Raw genomic sequence first — 14,770 nt, 5'->3', positions numbered from 1 at the left:
TTGTGTAGTTAGAGATGAGGGGGGTGTTGGGTAGTTAGTGATGAGGTGGAGGGGGGATGTTGGGTAGTTAGTGATGAGGTGGGGGTGTTGGGTAGTTAGAGATGAGGGGGGTGTTGGGTAGTTAGAGATGAGGTGGGGGTGTTGTGTAGTTGGAGATGAGGGGGGTGTTGGGTAGTTAGTGAAGAGGTGGGGGGTATTATTCTGTACTTAGTGATGCTCCATCGGAATGAGCACAACCCACCTGATCCTGGCTTTTCTGTATGTGTATCTGTTCTTTCTTAGTCCCTTGTCACACAAGTCAGGTTTCCAGGACCAAAATGCATAGGATGCAGCATGAGCTGGAAATCAAACCTAGGTCTTCAGGATGAACAGTCAGTGCTCTTAACCGCTGAGCCATCTCTCCAACCTCCTCTATCCCTCTTTTTTTTTTTTTTAAAAAAAAAAAACAGTCTCTCACTGGAACATGGGGCTTAATTTTGTCATAGTTTCTTTTCTTTTGTTGTAAAGAGACACCATTGCCAAGGCAACTTATAGCAGAGTTTATTGGGGCTTACAGTTTCAGAGGGTGAGCCCATGGCCATTATGGTAGAGAGCGTGGCAGCAGGTAGGCAGGCGTGCTGCTGCACCAGTGGCTGAGAGCTCGCATCTATCTGATCCATAGGCAGGAGAGAGAAAGAGAGAGAGAGAGAGAGAGAGAGAGAGAGAGAGAGAGAGAAAGGAGGAGGAGAAGGAGGAGGAGGAGGAGGAAGAGTCTGGCAGGCGTTTTTGAAACCTTCTCCCTCCTTTTCCAACAATGCCACACATCTTCGTCCTTCCCAAACAGCCCACCAGATAGTAGCCAAACATTCAAACCTATGAGCTATGGGGGCCGCTCTTATTCAAACCGCCGCACTGTTTTGAGGCAGTAACATGGCCAATAAGGCCCGGGGATCCTCCCGTCTATTTCTGCCTTTCCATTGCTTAGAATTATAAGCACAGGACACTATGCTCAGCTTTTTATTTCAATGTGAGTGCTTGGAATTGAACTTAGGCCTGTATAGCGTGCGCTATCTCCTCAACCCCTGTGATCTTTGGATGTTCAGGCTGCTGTAATTTTAATGAGACTGAATGTATCAATCCTTCTGTGGTGTTTTGTGCTCTTTTATAGTTAAGAAATTCCTCTGTATCTAGAGGGCATCATATTTCAACCATGCCATCTCCAATTCATTTAATTTCTTGTGCATCAGTTGGGTCTTTAGTAAAGCCATGGTAAGAAGTAGGAGAATGGCTTAATCTTTTCTTAACAGATCATAAACTTTCTCACAGTTGTCAAGGACCTTCTGTCCACAGCATGGCCCACTATCTGCCACCCTCTGGGGCCATGTCTCTGTCTCACCCCCACTTCATCCCTTTGTTGCTTTCCTCCTGGGGTTTACCCTCACCTTAGCTTGTCCATATGGACATTATGGTCATTTGTCAAGTTTTATAGCAATGATTATTGGGGTGAGAGTGTGTGACTGTCTTTATAACATTGAGCTTTGGGCCATAGCACAGAGTTCTCTTGAATTTAAGTCTTAAATAAATCTTTCAGTGAGTTCATACAAGTTTGCATTTGATATTTTTATTTGCATTAAATTTTTAATTTCCAAATCATTTCCCTGGGATATAGAACTTAAGTTGACTCTGTGTGCTGGACTTGCTGTGTGGCTGGGTGGCTGGCCCCTGCTGTCCTCAGGATACTCCTCCAAACCCCTTCTCCTAGTTTACTCCTTCTCTGTCTTCTCTCTGCCTGCCAGGCCTGCCTATCCTTTCTCCCGCCGCGCTATTGTCTGTTCAGATCTTTATTAGAACCATCAGGTGTTCGAGACAGGCAAAGTATCACAGCCTCACAGAGTTAAACAAATGCAACATAAACCAAAGTAGCACACCTTAAAATAATACTCCCAACACTGTTGTCTTCACTTTCTTAATTTGTGTGGTGATGCAGTTTTCAAACACTATTTTTCTTTTGTCTTTTCCAAGTGTGACATCAGGGTCCTCCTGGGCACTCCCCACCACATCTCCTACTGACCTGACAGTTGCAGCAGCCTTTCCGGAATGTCAGCAGGAAGTCACTCTGACTACTCCCTGGTCACATGGGAATGTTTGCTCCTTCCCTGCTTAATACTGTGTATGCTGAGGGTCTTTTGAAGAGACTCGTATTCAGCTAAGGAAATTCCTTTCTATTCTTAGTCTGCTGAGGGTTTTTTTCATGAATGAAAGCTGAGTGTTCCCAGATGTGGGCCTGTGTCTATTAGGGTGGTCATATGCTTTCCTTCTTCCTTTTGTGAGTGTGGGCCTCAGGGAGTAGGACTATCTATGACTCCACAGCAGCCCTCACCATGGACATGGTTACAAAGTGCCTTCTTTTCTGCATCTTCACTTTCCCATTGAAAAATGGGTTCTTATCAGTGACTATGGACAAAAACCTGCGTCTCAAGGTTACTCTTTTTGGGTCAAGGTGAGATGATGCCAGGGCTTAGGAGGGTTAGAAGGTAGACTGACTGAAGGGCATCTCATCTAGCCTTACTCTTGGCTCATTCTCGGGATGGTCCCGCCAGAAGCTCAGGGTCTGAAGGATCCTTCCAGAACTCTGGCAGGAAAGACCTGCACAGTTTGAACTTACATATAAAGACCCAAGATCCTTTGGAACAAGCTCTGCCCGCCTCACCTGAAAAACAGTGGTGCTGAGGTGTGCCAGTCTTAGCTCAGTACTGCAGGTAACACAGTGAGGTTCCCAGGAGAGCACAGATGGGGCATCATGAGAGAAAGACACCATCAGCCTGCTTTTAGCAAGCATCGAGTACATGGATCCAGCTCTGCCTGTTTTGATGATGTTGATGCGTGTGGCCAGTGAAGCAGAAATCCACAGCACTGTGACCCGGGAGCCTGAGGGGCTCCACTGTACCTTGTCATCCCTCTAAACAGTACCCCGGCAGCCAGTACAATGGCATTTCATAAATAATTACACATTCCTTAAGCTTTTGCAAAGCCAAGAGAAAACATAACTGCGATGCTGAGATTCTTGGAATGTTTTCCATTAATTTGGCGTGGCACAATCCCCACTGGGGCTCAGCAGAGCCCTGTTTTCTGTGGCACTGGAATGAAATGATGGAATTGTTTTGGTGCCTGTTAGATACTCCCAAATGAGGAAATCTCCTTAATCCTATGATGCCCACTCTTGGAGCAGCTCCACGGGGGCCTGGACTAATCTCACCTCAGGCCGAGACACCCCTGAGTACTGCCAAATCTTTCCTGGAGTCTCTTGGCCAGTCTCTTACCCCTGAGAGGATGGCTTTAAGATAATGGCTATCACCTCTGCTTGCTCTGGAGTTATCAATACTCCCTGTTGAGACTCCCTAAGTTTGGGGCAAGCTCATCTGCTTGTCTTTGAGCCTTTCTTTGACCTTCACCCTGTCTTAACCCGGCTTGGTGACTTTGCTGGTCTGATTTCTCATTACAAACTTTAGGATCAAACAATTGTTTGGATTCTGCTCTTGTCTCAAAGGGGCTGTGGCAGGTCCTGGGTGACCTCAGGACTGCAGTGGTTAGCCGACTTCTCTGCTGCCTGCATCTCCCATGCTCAGGCATATTTATGCACATTTCCAAGGTGGTTCACCAAGTCTATTTATCACACCCCTTTGTATCAGCCTCTGCCTCATCTCTGAAGGGCAATGAAGCAGGGCCCAGCTCACAAAAGGTAGACCCATCGCTCTGTATGGTGGCTTTAACCTTAACCAGAACTGACGGTGTGGGCCGAAGAAGGGGATCCCCCTTTGGAATACAGATTCAGGGGGGCTGGTCACACAACTGCCTGCATTTCCAGAGACCCTTTGACACTCTTCCTGCAGCAGGACTGTGGTGTGAGCCTTGGTCTGCAGGCCCAAGCTCATGAAGAAGCCAATGAGATGGAGGCTCAGCTCACCAGGGCAGTAAATGACCAAATTCCTGTTGAGGCTTCTCACAGTTTGGAGCCAGGTAACCCATTTGTCTTTCTCTGAGCCTTTCTTTGGCAGGCACCCTGACTTAACTGGGGTGACACCATGATGGCAGCCTCTGAAGGCCACAAAAGTTCATCACATTCCAGCCACCCAAGATCCTAAAGCTCAATATCTTCCTCTGGGCTACCGTTTCTTTTTTTGTGGTGGAGGACATTGTACAATAGAAACACAACTGCTCTGTGTTTGCTTGAACCCTCTTGATAAAGTATTTCTCACTTGCTGTCCTCAACAGCTATCTTCACTAGACATAGAGGAGACTCCCTAGCTACTGGAACTCGAGAGCTTGCTCTCCATCAGACACACATGATCCTAGGCAGGCATGGACTACAAAGCCAAGGGTGGTGTCACATGGCCCTTTAATCTAAAGCCAAACTCATGATGAAGTAAACCAAATAGGTGGAAGTATGTGCTTAGCTCTGTAGCTGAGTTCTGGGCAGTTCCAGTTATGACTTAGATTGTGCTAGCCTAGGCAACCTAACTCTGGCTGTCTTATACCCTCAATGAGGACTTGCTGGGAAGGGGTCAGTGGCCAGAGGCATGCTTCCAAGCAGCTCACTGCGACTTGAGCCATCATTTTTATGACCAGTGTAACCTTGGCTCCCCTGGCTCCCATATAGTATTGCTGTGTGAAGGGTACTGTGTTCAAGATACAAGGGACAAGCCACAACTACATTTATACCTAAATATGTACTGTACCTACCAACTGTGCACTACACCCCACCCTTCTTCACAAGCAGGTGACCCAACTCAGGGAGAATCGATTGAGATGAATGTAATTCGTGGACAAAGAGCTTGGGGACTGGGCAGGGAATAGTGCCCTGGAATATCCAGCCAGGCATTTTGTCAAGGGTAGCACTTAGCCTTCTGGTCAGCCCTACACCTCAGGTAACCAGGTTCTGTTCATCTATCACATGCCCAGAGCCAGAAGCAGAAAAAGTCTTCCCCGGTGTGAAGTCAGAACATCAGACGGCCTCTCTGGTGGCCTTCCCTGGCTTTAGGGCCTCTGCTTATAAGATTTCTCTGACTTTAGTTTCTCATACCAGGCAAATGGGTCCATTTAGGGACATTATGAGTGTCTGGTGACTAGGATTGGACATAACCACTAGGACAGTGCTCATAAGCATCACTGAGCCACCAGGCCACGGGTGCTGGAAGCATGAACCAATTTAACAGGAAAGACCAGGAGTTCTTCTGGGGCTCCAACTCAGACAGGCGTGGGGTATCTGGATCTCTGCTGGACTGATCACCTGTCCTTTCTTCTAGCCTCTACTGTCATTCAGTACTATATGGGTCCATCACACAAGTCAGGCCCTTCTCCTTTAGTACAAGATCATCTACCACCAACTTCCTGATAAAGTCCCCAGGACAAGATGTGGCTGTGGGCCCTGTGTAGGCCACACCTAGGTCTAAGGGCTTCCACCTGGTAGGCTTCTGGTTGCCACAGTCTCTAAGCTTTCTTGGTACTCACATCTCATGGCCCAAGGTCCAGGGTTTTGCCTAAGTCTTTGATGCCCCCTTTTCTCCACAGGCCTGGACAGAGTCAAACTGGGGTGTCCTAGTACTCTCTGTCTTGGGGTTCTCCTTCCTATCTTCCTCAAGCAAGGGGGACTTCTGGTCTCATCTGAGGTCACTTGAATATAGATCTGCATGGCAAGCTGGGCTCATTTCATACCCCTGCCATAGCTGAAAGGATAGACTGCCAAGGCCCCTTTGCCCGTATCGGGGAAGCAGGTGGCAGCTGAGGGTCAGCTATGCACCCCTACCCCTCAATGACAGATCCTGCTTTCAGAACACCAACATCTGTATGGATCTGAAACTGCCCTCAGGTTCTGATTTGCCCCCAGGTAAATCAGAGAGGAGAGTACTTTGGGTCCTGAATACACTGCCTGTGAGCATTGTCTCATGTCATTTTAAATAACTGAACAGTGTGGTTGTTGCTGCCTCGTTTCATGGAGCCCTACAGAGACTTCTCTGTTCCAAGAATGTGCTGTGAGTCCACCCACAGTCACCCAATGTCACCTCCTCCCCTGGATCCTCGTTCTCATCCTTACCTGAGATGTTTGGATCTAGACTATGTTGTCCTAGCCTTGCGCCAGCTTGACATCCCTGCCTGGAGAGAGGGCGGCTGTTCTCTCTGAGCTCAAAACCCCACTGCAAAACCCCCACGGGGAAAAGGGCTGTCATGATGCAGGAAGAAGTCCAGATGCAGCAGCTCTGGCCTGGCCCCAAGTAAGGCCCTTCTGGAGATGGCTACTCCCTGACCAGTGTCCAGGCGAAAGCAACCCAGCCAACTAGACATGAGGTTCTCATTACGCACTGCGGCAAGAACAAAGCAGATGTAAATGTTTCCCTTTGGAAAAATCTGAAAGTGGAGCTGAGGCTCTGCTCTATACTCCCAATAAATCCAGAGACCACCTGAGTTCATCTCCTTAAAGCAGCCTGTGCTGCGAGGGGGCCTTTCTAGGAAGTTCCAGTTCCTGCAAAGTGAGGTGTCAGAACAAAAGCAGAACCTGAATTGTGGCAGTTCCAGGGTCCCAGGCCTATGCCCTGAGCTGAGCTAGTGTCTGCTCAGTGTAGCTTGGGAGTCCAGAGAGCTGACCTCAGGCAGCGTGGCAGGTGACTCCACCCATCTTTATATAGGTGCATAATGACAGAGACCTCAGTATGTTTCATGGTACGAGAGGGGCCTCCTAATCTCCTAGAGGGTCTTCTCAGGTCTTTCTAATAGGACAAACGACTTCGCCTTCTTGAACCCTGCAGGTGCCAGCTGCTCTACAGATTGGATGCTTGTTGCACAGCTAAGGTAGTGAGGCATGTAGGACAGAGTTCGGCCCCAAACAATGGTCATAGATCAGTTCAGAACATTTGCAGCACACTCCGAGTGGACATGCCTGTCCTCCTGGGACGCAAGCAGTCACAGCATTTGGTATCACCCAACCCACCCAGCCTCTCTTCCCTGCCCATGAAATGAGAGCGGGTGCCACTGTAGAGCCAGGAGGCTTTGGAGGAACTGAGCCTGTGCTTTTGGAGTGGTATTACCCTACAAAGCCTGTTCCCCTCCAGTTCTCTGAGCATATTCTACTGCCTTGGTTGACTCTGCCAGAAGATCCACCAAACTGCAAACTTAACTTATGTCCCTGTGCAGCTGATTTTATGAGTACGGTATCTGCAACTACCATCTCACACTTTCTACACTCCAGGGGCCTCAACTCACTGCAATTCAGTCAGGTCTCAAGGTTCTATGTGAAAAACCAATAAAACAATTAGAACAAATAATACAAATAATCATGAGAAGAAGTACATAAGAGGTGATAAAGACTCACCATGATGATTATTGGTGTTTGACAGCTGAAGAGAATACTTACATGAGCAATACAGTCACCTGAGAAACAAACAGGCCAATAGGGTACAGTTGTAAAAATCCTGCACCTTCCAGAGGGTGGTTTGGGCCAGCTTCTCCCCTTACCTGTCAGTCTTCTCTAGGAAGACTTTGGCTTATGTGGACAGGCCCACTAGGCTTGTAAAGTACCTGAGAATGACAAGCAACACCTAGTGAAGGAGCTACGGCTGCTCAGGCTCAGGACAATGAGCTGCCCTCACACACACACACACACACACACACACACACACACGCACAGCATACTCACGGAATTCAGCAAGTCCTAAAGAACAGAATGGAGCAAGGAAGAACAAATCAGGGAGCCCTGCTCGGCTTGTGAGTAGGAGACGTATACAATAGACTGGTAGAGCCTAGGGACCCTGGATGAGTGTGGGGGCCACCCCCAGTCACCTGTATACTGTACAGCGGACAAGACTGCAGCACAAAGGCACAGCAGGAGGCACTTTATCTCAGAACCCTGTGCTCACGTGTAAAAGAACAACCGTTACCACGCTCAAGGGAATGTGCTGTGACACGGGGTGGGGGGAAGATGGGGTAGGGGCTGTTTGCCTACCCCTCCCAGTGGCACAGTCACATGATCTCAGCTTTAGGGTGGAGAGGCAGGACTTCAAATCCAGCCACAGGACTACGCACGTGTTTCCAAGCCTCGTGTCTTCTACCTGTGAACAAGGATCAGGGTGTGCTGCCGTGGCAAAGCTATTGGATTGGGTCATGCAGGTGGGACTTCTGCTGGGCTTCTTGGAGCAGTTCTAAGAGGTGAGGTGAGCTTAATTTTTGTTTAGTAATGCACATGGGTATTTTCTTCAGCTGTCAAGTGCAAATTTGCTACCTCAGGGCTCATGAGCAACTCGGCTAAGGAACCCTGACCCAGAGTCCTTCACAGTCACTGAAGTCACCCAAGCTGCAGGCTGTCTGTTGTTACCCCACTTGGAGCAGGGAATCCCCACCCCCAGCTCCCTCCATAACATTGCTGTTGTTAGCTGCTGGTAGTGGCCAAGGCATCTTGAGATATAAGAAGTAGTTCCTCCTGGCTAGGTGCCCAGTCACAGGAAGGGAGAGAGGGAGGGAGGAAGCCATGGAGGAAGGAAGGGAAGGAGAAAGCGGGAGGGGGGTAAAGGGGAACAAGGGCCTGTTAACACCTGTCAGATCCTTCTAGTTCAAATTCTACTCATCCACACAGGGCAGCTGCAGCATAGGGTGCTGAGGACTGGGCTAAGGGCCTTGACAACTGTGTCTGTCCTGTATGTGGGGGTTGGCCTGTTTGTTTTTAGCACTGACTGTCTGGGACCTCATAGCCACCCACCTGCCTCTGCCTCTTGAATGCTGAGATTAAAGGCATAAATCTATTTAATTGTCTATGACCAGAGGATATGGATAGAATGCCCATCTTTCTTTCCTCATGTCTTAGGGTTTCTACTGCTTTGACAAAACACAATAACCAAAAAGCAAATCCATTAGGAAAGGGTTTATTAGGGTTATGCTTCATCATTGCTGTTCACCTCTGGATTCAGATAGGAATTCAAACGGAGTAGGATCCCGGAGGTGAGGGGAGCTGATTACTAGCTTGCTTCCCATGGCTTGTTCAGCCCACATTCCATTTTTTATTTTATTTTTTTAAAACAATCTTCTCATTTTACATACCAATTCCAGTTCCCTCTCCCTCCTCTCCAGTTTCCCCCAACCTTCCACCCACCACCCCCATCCACTCCTCAGAGAGGGTAAGGCTTCCCATGGGAGTCAACAAAGTCTGGCACATCACTTTGAGGCAGGACCAAGGCTCTCCCTGCTATACCTAGGCTGAGCATGGCATCACTCCAAAGAGAATGGGCTCCCAAAAGCCAGTTCAAGCACTAGGGATAAATCCTGGCCCCACTGCCAGTGGCCCCACAGACTGCCCAAGCTATACAGCTGTCACCCACATTCAGAGGGCCTGGTTTGGTCCTATGCAGGTCCCCCTGCTTTCAGTCCAGTGTAGGTGAGCTCCCACTAGCTCAGGTCACTGTTTCTGTGGGTGTCCCCATCATGGTCTTGACTCTCTTGTTCATATTCTTTCTCCTCCCTCTCTTTGTTCTCCGGAAGCTCAGCCCAGTGCTTAGCTGTGGATCTCTGCTTCTGCTCCCATCAGTTGCTGGATGAAGGGTCTATGATGACAGTTATGGTAGTCATCAATCTGATTACAGGGGAAGGCCAGTTCAGGCACCCTCTCCACTACTGCTTAGGGGCTTAGCTGGGATCATCCTTGTGGATTCCTGGGATTTCCCTAGTACCGGGTTTCTCACTAGTCCCATAACAGCTCCCTCAATCAAGATATCACTTTCCTTGCTCTCCCTCTCTGTCCTTCCCCATCTCAGTCATCCAGTCCCTCATGTTTTCCTCCCCCTTCCCCTCCTCCCCTGCCTTTCCTCTTCTGCTGTCCCTTCTCCCTCCTCCAACACTCCCAATTTTCTCAGGAGTTCTTGTCTATTTCCCCTTCCCAGGAGGGTTCCATGTATGTTTCTCTTAGGGTTCTCCTTGAGACCTAGCTTCTCTATGTTCTTTGGTTATCCTTTGCTTTGTCTAATAATCCACTTATGAGTGAGTAATACCATGTTTGTCTTTCTGGGTCTGGGTTACTTCACTCAGGAAGGTTTTTTCTAGTTCCATCCATTTGCCTGCAAATTTCAAAATGTCATTGTTTTCTACCACTGAGTAATACTCCATTGCATAAATGTTTCACATTTTCTTTATCCATTCTTAAGTAGAAGAGCACCTAGATTGTTTCTGGATTCTGGCTATTACGAATAATACTGCTATGAACACAGTTGAACAAATGTCCTTGTGATATGAGTGTGCATTCTTTGGGTATGTGGTGTGGGAGAATTATCTGTATTCTGTCAATCATATTTTAATAAAACGCTGATTGGCCAGGCAGGCAGTATTAGGCAGGAAAGCCAGACAGGAAGTAGGGGTGGAGCAAAGAGACTGGGAGTATTCTGGAAGCAGAACCTCCCTTGCCACTCCTGCGCAGACCACTGAAGAGGCAACATGTAACTTGCCCAGCTGAGAAAGGTACGGAGCCATGTGCTAACATAGATAATGATAATGGATTAATGTAAGTTACAAGAACTAATAAGGAGCCTGATCTGATGGGCCAATCAGTTTATAACTTTATGGAGTCCTGTGTGTGATTTCTCTTTGGGATTTGCCGGCTGTTGGGGTACCGGGCGGGACGGAAACCCCAACAAGCCGGCCCTCATGCTACAGGTATGTGTCCAAGAGTGACATTTCAGCCCACATTCTTATAGAACCGAGCACCAGCAGCCCAAAGATTACCCCACCTACAACGGGCTGGGCCCTCCCCTATTAATCACGAAAATGCCTTACAGCTGGATCTCAAGGAGGCTTTTCTTCAGCGGAGTCTCCTTCATCTGATGACTCTAGTTTGTGTCAAGTTGACACAAAGAACCACCCAGTACATCCCAGTGATCATTCTCCAAATTTAGATGGCCAGGAATGTGATTTTTTTCATAGCCAGAGATCCCTCTTGTATCTTTCTAACCAAAAGATCCTGCTTTCCTCTGGCTCTAAGGGCAGGGCCATGCACCACTCATGGTGATGGCTCCTTTCTCTACTCTGCATCCTCTCTTCTCCAGGATGGATGTGCCTGCCACGTTGGAAAGCCTATCACTGACAGAAACTCACCTCTGACCTTCTGACTTGCATCTGAAGCTCACAGAGGCTTAAGGACCTCAAGTTTGAGCAGATGGTTTGGGATTTGCGGTGCTGGGGCTAAAGGTCATCTTGCACTATGCAGAGAGGGAAGAATGGCACCTGTGTGACTCAGGATAGCCAACAGTTATGGGGAAAACAGAGCCTTGGACAGGATGTACCCCAAAGGAGCTGGGCAGACAGCAAACTGGCCCCACCCTTCTCTGCTGCTCCCTTCAGGTTCAGCACAAAGTCATCCTGTGGTTTTGGAGACTGTGTTAAGGGATTATTGGATAAAACCCCACATTATTCTCCATGCATCCACTGAGCCACAGTTACTCAGGAGTCTAACAGAAACTCCTGGGTACAGGCTCCTGAGAAGCTCTAGGGATGTGGGTGTGGGATATCTCCACAGGCCCATGTGTTTATCCCTGATGAAATCTACTCCCTCCCGTTTGTACAGAGCATGTGCCTGAGAGTTTGCGTATGTATATCTGCAGGAACATCTTCCCAGCAAAACAGCCAAGTCTCTCCTCCTTTCCCAGTAGGAAGGAGGAATTGTGGCCTCCAAATATTGAGCTCTCTGTTCCGCTCCTTGATTCTCCTTCAAGATTGCTCTGAGTATGAACGAGTCTGTTTGCTAAGATCCGCATGTGTGCTCTTTGTTCAGGAAGTACATTGTGAGGCATCGTATGTTGGCTGCCACCACTGCTGCTCTGAAAATGACTCTTGTATTGGTCCTTCTTTCCCTATTCCTTTTTACCTACCTGGTCCACACTCTTGAATTATAGACTCGGTGTAGAAACTGAAAGCAGGAAGTGGATGACCATTGGCTAAGATCAACTAAACTCTGGGGCTTAGTGGAGAGAGGAATTGATCTCTAGAACATGGCCAAGTGATGCCATGGGGACTTGCCTGTGATTGGCACACACTGGCCTGAGACTCAGGGGAAGTTCTCACGGGTCTCCTAGATGAAAAGGGAACCCCTGACTGCCACAACTAGAAGGAGGATGTGGAACAGAGTGGTTCTCCGCTGGATCCAGGTTCTCTCATGTAAAAAGCAGGGTGCATAGATGGGAGCCAGTTCTGCATAAGGGCCTGAACCCCCAGATTCTGCTCCAGCTCTGTTGTAAGATCCCTGTGTGCCTCCAGAGCACCAATAATCTTCCATGATCCCACAGAAATGGGCAGAGGGGCCCATACTAAAGGGCAGCAATGGGTGGAAACCCAGGCATCCAGGGTTTCAAAAGTAGTTCCTAAAGTCAGACAGGTACAGAGGCTAAAGAGTCCCAAAGGCTCCAAACATCCCGGTAACAGGGCCTGTGTAGTGGCATTTTACTTTGATATTAATAAAACTTGCCTGATGGTCAGAGAGTAAAACAGCCCTACTGGTCAGCCTATACCAGGCAGTGGTAACACACACCTTCAATCCCAGTGGCTACACTGGTTGCCATAGAAACCGGGCGGTGCGTGCCTTTAGTCCCAGTGGTGCAGGCATTTAATCCCAGCCCTAGCGAGGATTATAAAACAGAGGGAAACAGCTCTCTGACACAGACTCATTCTGAGATTCCTGGAGGCGGGATTGCCATTTTTCGACTAAGGTCGAGGTGAGAGCCAGTGACTGCTTTGCTTTTTGGATCTTCAGGTTGAACCCCGGTTTCTCTGTCTGAGCTTATATTAACCGTCCATCAGGCCTGTGGCCACAGTCATGGACCATGGAACTCTCCCCTAGCAGTGAATGTTACTAGGAATCAAGAAGCCCAGAGTTCAGAGCATCTCACCATTACATTCACTGAAGTCCAGATCAAAGTGTGCGTGCGTGTGTGTGTGTGTGTGTGTGTGTGTGTGTGTGTGTGTGTTCGCATGTGTGGGTCAGTCTCAGGTGTGTTTCCTCAGGAGTCATCTACCTTGTTTTTTGAGATGTAGCCTCTGGATAGGGTGACAAGTCCACCTGTTTGGATCTGCCTGGCGCTGAGATTACAAATGTGTCACAGAACCTGGTTTTTTACATCGATGATGTGTATTGAACACAGACCCTGGTGCTTTTAAGGCAAGAACTTTATCAAGTAGGTATAGTTAGACTTTCTTTGGACTGTCAGCTCCCAAATAATGACATGGAGATTTCTTATTGATTATGAAAGCTTGACCTTAAATTAGGCTTGTTTCCAACTAACTCTTAAAACTTAAATTAACCCATTTATATTAATCTATGTTTTGTCACATGGCTCATTACCTCACCTCCATACTGTACATCCCATTTCCTCTGTGTCTGCTGGTTGAAATCTGCCTCTCTTTTTCCCGAGTTCCTATCTCTGCCCAGAAGTCCTGTCTATCCTCTCCTGTCTATCTATTGGCTGTTTAGCTCTTTATTAATAAACCAATCAGAAGGTGTCTTGGCAGAGACATATCTTCAGTGTACAAAAAGATTATCCCATAACAAGTATGCCTTACGTGAAAGTCTCACAAAAACAGCACAATAGGTTTGCTATAAAATTGTGCAAACACAAATTTACATATGCATACACCAAAACAAATGCGAAAACATTCACATACATACTCAGCCTCCTACTGTATGTCTGTTTACACACAAACATGTCCACACAGGCATGCCTGTGCATACCTTGCCTCAAGCTTTAAGTTCTTCCAATCTAGGAATAAAGTTGACTGGCAGAGAATTATTCAGGTCTCCTTGGTATAAAGTGTGTCTATAAAGGGATCAAATTTGGGCTCTCTTGTCTGCAGAGCAGGTCTGCTTCACCTGGTGCCTATAGAAAAGGTTGTAAGGGCAGCAATTATGCTGGAATCTGGGTGGTGACAGCCTTTCTGCTGGTGTCCTAATCCAAGAAGGTGGGGAAGGTGGTCACAGGATGAATGGATGATTTGTCCTCTGTCACTTCCTTCTTTCCTCAGTTTCTGGATCTCTTAAAGCAAAATGGGCAAACAGAAACTCTCAGTCCCTGGTACCCACACATTGTAGGGACTCATTAAGTGTTGGTGGTACGAATGGATCAACAGATTAATGGATGGAGGTGGATAGATTAATGGCAAGGAAAAGAGGCAGAGAAAAGGAGATTTATGACCTTGTTGGAATGTCCCAGTAATTGTGAGCTGGAACTGGGTCTTCTGACTCAGTGTGTTCCCATCTCCTTCACAGGACCACACCACACACTTGTCTGGCAAGGATGATGTTGTGACAGTGAGTATGGGCCTGCAGGGTCCAGGCATGTGTACTGAGACCGCTTGGATGTCCACTTTCTTGAATGACCTGGAGTAGGGTACCAAGGATCCCAGGTTCAGGGTGCCTGCACTCCAGTGAAGATAAAGAGGCAAGGCTGGTCAGCACTCTGTCAAAGGGACTGCCTATCCAGACATAGCTGAGCCACAGTGATGTCACATCCCACCAATACAGGCTCTCCAGTTATTCAGCCCCTCACAGACACACAATGGGGACAATAATTCAAATTCGCCTCAGTTGACTTCATGTGTTGGTGTCATGGAGACACACACAGAGAATGGCCTCCAGTCAGGGGCTCAAACACAAGAATTTCCAAGAAAGACTCCATTATTCTCCTCTCTGGAGACTCCATGGAGGATATTTGGTCAGCTCTGGGCAGTCCTATTTGTGGCCGGAAAAAGTAGTCGGGAAGACAGACATCCTAAGGGC

Source organism: Myodes glareolus, chromosome 15 (assembly GCF_982192425.1).
Source record: "Myodes glareolus chromosome 15, mMyoGla1.1, whole genome shotgun sequence".
In the NCBI taxonomy this organism is placed as follows: domain Eukaryota; kingdom Metazoa; phylum Chordata; class Mammalia; order Rodentia; family Cricetidae; genus Myodes; species Myodes glareolus.
This window is presented reverse-complemented; position numbering follows the sequence as displayed.